At 40.4% G+C, this 5,512-nt stretch overlaps 1 long non-coding RNA gene across 1 annotated transcript in view; it reads left to right on the plus strand.

Moving 5' to 3' along the window:
* Positions 1-346: 346 nt before the first annotated feature.
* The window catches only part of LOC137543918 (uncharacterized), a 17,861-nt gene continuing 12,695 nt past the window's right edge, over positions 347-5,512 (plus strand). Inside the window, exon 1 of the long non-coding RNA XR_011025661.1 lies at positions 347-624. This is a non-coding gene — a long non-coding RNA (uncharacterized lncRNA). The remainder of the gene's footprint in view (positions 625-5,512) is intronic.

A 5,512-nucleotide genomic window follows, 5' to 3' on the forward strand; every position in this document is an offset into this window, starting at 1 on the left:
GCGACCATTACTTACTGAAATAGTTTTACACCCACCCATCATCAGCTTACTTATACAGACAACACGCTCTCATCTTTTAGGCTCCTATAAACAATTCCTGAATAGCTATTTATGTAAATTGCACATACACTACACTTTTCATAGTTTCCTACTCTATTCAGCTAAAACATTACAATACACTACTCAGCATCTACAGCTGATTCCCTGTCTGCTTCTCTTCACACATGTGCATATTACACTTTCTGGCCTTCTGCAAATGTCAGTTAGAAATATAAAAAAAAAGGTTGGTGGAGGAGGGTGTAACAACCTTCACTGTGGGCGTGGTTTCAACTGCTAGAGTGAAGGGAAAAAAAACTTGCTAATCCTGCCAGAAGTAAACAGGGATCCTCCCACACTGTCTATAGCATTTTTACAGCACCTTGCTGACAGGGTTTAGGAGATTAATTAGTCGCATGTTCTTATCTATACACCTCGGTCACTCTCATATACTACTTTTTACGGAATATGTTATTCTGCTTACAGTTCCTCTTTAAGATGAAATGCTGGAATATTCCTTTTCAAGTCTGCCTTTAAACTTGCTGCCTTAGCTCAATACCATTCAGATGTTGGACCAATTGTAACATTGTAAGTAACATGTAGTGTATGATACACAGTGACAGATATGATTGATTTCTGAAGAGGCATTGTTATCCTGTGATATGGGGCATAACTAGAGGGGTGCCACACCTGCGATCGTGGTTTTTTTTTGGGGGGGGGGCAGAGCGGTGGGGGGGGGGGGGCAACTACTAACCTTCCCTTCCTCTGATACAGAGGACTATACTTCACAATTAGGTGTTTTTGTGGCTACACTTGTTATGGGGGTGAAGATCATGTTGGCCACATTTATTTAAGACCCTTGTGAGATAGGCCCCAAGGCTGTGTAGGGCACCAAGGGAAGGCAATAGAAGGGGTGTTGCTGACCCGGCCCTATCTAACTACCCAATTTGTTGCCCAACCTGTGCCTGCACAAGAATCACTTGGTTACTGACTTCCGCTTGCCTGACTGCTAAAAGTTCTCAGGACTCAGGAGATCCAATCTGTTATAGTTTTTCATCTCTGCTGCTTCAACCTGTCTGGTCATGTGGCTAGTCGTCATACCAACTGCTCAGTGAGCCACTTGTCCCCCATCAGTCCCTGTCTCAACTCCAGGGTCTGTGGGTGTTAAGTTGCAGGGGAGGCTGTCCTCTGCATTGTGGTCTCACCTGCTCCAGGATATTCTTGTGACAGCCTGTGTAATCTCCTGTGGTCTACGTTGCCCCAATCAGCCTTTTCTTGTTTGAAAGTTCACAGAAAATTGTATCCTGTATGCACTCTGCTCCCAAAAATTAGCAGTGACTCTAATGAGTAAACAATACTGTCCAATGTCCCCTTGTAATCTACAATAATGTTAAAAAATGTATATGTTGATCAGTCCAGTATTGATATTTACTATATATGCATATATAAAAACTTTTCATAAATGTACCGGTAGCTTGCAGTGACTATTGTAAGATCCTCCTTTGTGGCTTATTCTTGTTATATATTTGTATGAATTTGTTATAGTCATATTTATGTATTCCTATTTTTACTATCTACCCATGCCTGTGCCCTATTTTGCACAGCCTCAGAGGAGACAAAGGCCAGAAATAATAATAATAATAATACCTCTTTGTGATAGTGGCTAAATGGTGTAGCAAGGTCAAAAATAGAAATCTGAAACTTAAATAGAATAACATTTCAAAGACACACTGACCATGAATACTTAGCTAGGTTGCCAACTAGATTATTCCTACACATAATCCATAGAAAACTATGAAAACATTACCAACTGTAAACCAGTGCTGGCAGCATCAAATCTATATTGATGACGTGCAATGTCAGACTGACTCATTGTACAACAAGATGGAAAACTAATTATGTTGCCTCAGCAATCATTGCACTCAATCAAATGTAATGACAGCACAGAGGATATAAATCTGCATACATCGAATATACACAAAAGCCATTTACACGAGTGATGTAAAGGCAATATGTATCATTTCCCTTCCAGCAGCAAAGCATCATTCTTTCCCATTGCTGTCTTTTCAAGTTTTACTTCCAAGAGATTTTTTTTTATTTCTTTTGTAATGAATGACCTTGAGTGACTTTTTTTTCTGGCATGCAACATAAATATATTACAGCATGAGAGTTGTGAAAGACAAAGATATCCTAAAATAGATACAGATTTATTTTTGAAAATTACACAGCCTTAAAATACAGATTTTCAGTACTTTTTTTTAACTTGTACCGTCAATGTGTGAATAAGTTGACATTTACAATTCCATTTATTCAGTATAAGCACCCCAATATGCTGTTCCTATGGGAGCCCCAGACTACCAAAATAGATGTGGACCAATCATAAACACTAGAGGCACTTCCTGACATACTGCAATAGTTTACTCCTATTACTGCCTGATGAACCAGGATTGAACTTGCGAAACGTCTTGCATTGTGGAGTACATTAATAAAGCTACTTGTTGACCATAATCAACAGAATAATATCAAAAGAGGTAAAGCATTCCAGGAGCAGCTCATCCAATATAAAACTTGAACTTTTAATTTGCTTATCTTGTATAAAACACACAATGGTAACACACGGCTAAAAATACAAAAATGTAGGATACTTAACAGGCCATTGCAGATGAAATAGAGGTGCGGAGGTGTAGTCGACGGCCGTTTCGCCCCACAATGAGGGCTTTCTCGAGTCCGAATCGTTCGGTCTCGAGAAAGACCTCATTGTGGGACGAAACGGCCGTCGACTACACCTCCGCACCTCTATTTCATCTGCAATGGCCTGTTAAGTATCTTACATTTTTGTATTTTTAGCCGTGTGTTACCATTGTGTGTTTTTTACAAGATAAGCAAATTAAAAGTTCAAGTTTTATATTGGATGAGCTGCTCCTGGAATGCTTTACCTCTTTTGATATTATTGAATGGACTTTTCTATTTGATTCTGGATGTTGCACCATCATTATTGTATATGGCACACAGCTTTTTTGTAGAGTGCACTCGCCACAGTACATTCTCTCTGCACTATTAAAATAATAAACAGAATTGTGTCTACTTTAGGGAGGTAGGTGCACCACTACCTCCTCTTTTAAACATTTTTTTTTTTACTTTTATACTTGTACTGGCACCTCTGTTCCATTTTACAGTTCAAATCATGAACACTTGGAAGAATGATCCAAGTCAGGTGCATTAGAGTCACTGTCGTGACATATAGTAGAGTGCAATTAATTATTCAAGATGCCCACTTTTACGGTAATTTTCCTGGTTTTTGAATCAGAAACATTTCCCCTATTCTAAGAAACAAACATTCTGCAGAATTAAGATGTAACTACCTTTGAATAATTTTAAACCATAATTCACGGAAAAAAATCATAGTGGGTGACCCCCTTTTGTCACCAAAAACAGTCCTAGTAGGAAGAGCACCCATGGGTCTGCAGGTCTAATCTGCAGATCGGTGACTCAAGGATGTACATTTAATAGAGGTGCCCGATTAAAAAGGGTTAGGGTAATGCTGATAGTATATTGGTAATTATAATATTGTACTATCCCTCTTTATAACCTAAACCTCACACTAACTCTCTCATTCCTATGCCTAAAACTAACCTTCCCCAATCTACACCTAACACCAACCCCATGTTGACCTACACCTAACACTAACTACTACGACTAGATCACTCTGCCATTCTCCCAATTCGCTGATAGCTGTTGTTACTCCGGCACTCAAATTAAACACTGAGTAACACTATAGCAGCTAATTGCATAGCAGCCTATGGCAGCACCAAAATCACTTCTTCTAAATACTTCTTTAAACCACAGCCTGCTATAGGTGACAGGTATAAGTATTTTTAGACATGGTAGTGGCGGTTGGTGAAAGATGACCTTGGGAAGTGAAAAGTACACATTCGGCAGGGGGGTCTGGGGTACGGGTGGAGGCGAGTTTATGGTTGTTAGAGGCCACTCAATTTACCATGACTGAGCTAGGGCCCCTTTTTAAATTTGAGCATTCCCCACTTAAGAATCCTCTGTATGGCTTTACTGGAGTTAATTGACTATCCCTCTGCATTGTGAATCAACCCCAATGTAAGAAAATTAAAAGTATTTGCACAGCTCAAGGAAAACCTTGTGGCAAGTGAACTATGTTGTATGTACACTATATTCACTTAAAACTATTTTTTTAGTTACAGTATTTAGCCTAATTGCTTTCCATTAATTCACAGTTATTTCAATTGACATACAGTATGTATAAGTGTAATTCCAACACATTATTATTGACTTGCCTTTATATAGTTCGAACATGCTTACCAGTGCTTTACAGAGAATATTAAACCTATTCCTATTACTACTACCTGTCTCTCACAGAAGCTCATAATTAGGTAAAAAGGGCCTCGGGTGGCTGAGGATATTTGGGGCACTGACTTAGGCCATGATGTTAATTTACGGCTATAGCAGCGCTCACCGCTCAGTTAGTAATGTGTGCTCCAGCAAACGATGGAGCCCAAATTATGATATAAACAGTGCAATCTGGTCACCAGCAATAGCTGGAAGCCAAATTCCTTCTTACCACCACTGTATGGCGCCTTGGAGGGGGCAAGGCCGGTTCTTCCATAGGGCCAAACAAAACAATTGCCCTAGGGCTCCCAAGTGCTGCCAGGGCTCCCCAGATACACTGTAGTTTGGATTGGTTGAACAGCATTACTATGTCCCGCCCTCCATGGTATTGGAACAAATCCAGCTCGGGAGACAGGAATTCTCATCATTATTTATTTATTTTAGTATTTATATAGCACCGACATCTTACACAGCGCTGTAACATCAGCACAATGGTATTGGACCAGGTAGGTATCAACACCTATGATGGGACTATGGTGAAGTCAAAGACTTCTGGAGTCCTAGTAGGAAAATTGAGTCAGCTTTTGATAGTGGTACAGGGTACCTGAGACACAGGGCTTGATTGTTCAAGCTGCATGTAGCATGCTGCTGAAAATTCTCAGAGCCATCTGCTCTTTGCTTACAGAAGACTCTGCAACATCTCAAAAACAGAAGAAGTTCTCCCAGCTCTGTGCAGCGACCTCTGCCACTGTTCATGTATGTGCTGTATGAAAGCAGGTTACAGTGGGGGATTTCACACCAGGAGACCCAGCCACACCCATCCTCAGACAGTTTAATTTTAAAAAGGGACCTAATGCCATGTTGGGGGCAGGTTAATGTTGCCCCGTGTTCCCATTATAGCTAGAACTGGCCCTGGGAGGGGGAATAGTAGTTATTGCCACCGGAAAATTTGGGAAAGCAGGGTTAGACTTTTTTGGCTTCACCCTGCGGCCAAATTTCCTGGCATCCTTTTTACATGTATGCCATAATCTAGTATCCCTACCATAGTCCTGGGCAAGCTTGTAAAAAATCCAGTAACCCTGCTAAGGAAGAAACCACAGTAGGCCAGGAACTGAAC

The sequence above is a fragment of the Hyperolius riggenbachi genome, unplaced genomic scaffold (genome assembly GCF_040937935.1).
Source record: "Hyperolius riggenbachi isolate aHypRig1 unplaced genomic scaffold, aHypRig1.pri scaffold_436, whole genome shotgun sequence".
Lineage (NCBI taxonomy): Eukaryota > Metazoa > Chordata > Amphibia > Anura > Hyperoliidae > Hyperolius > Hyperolius riggenbachi.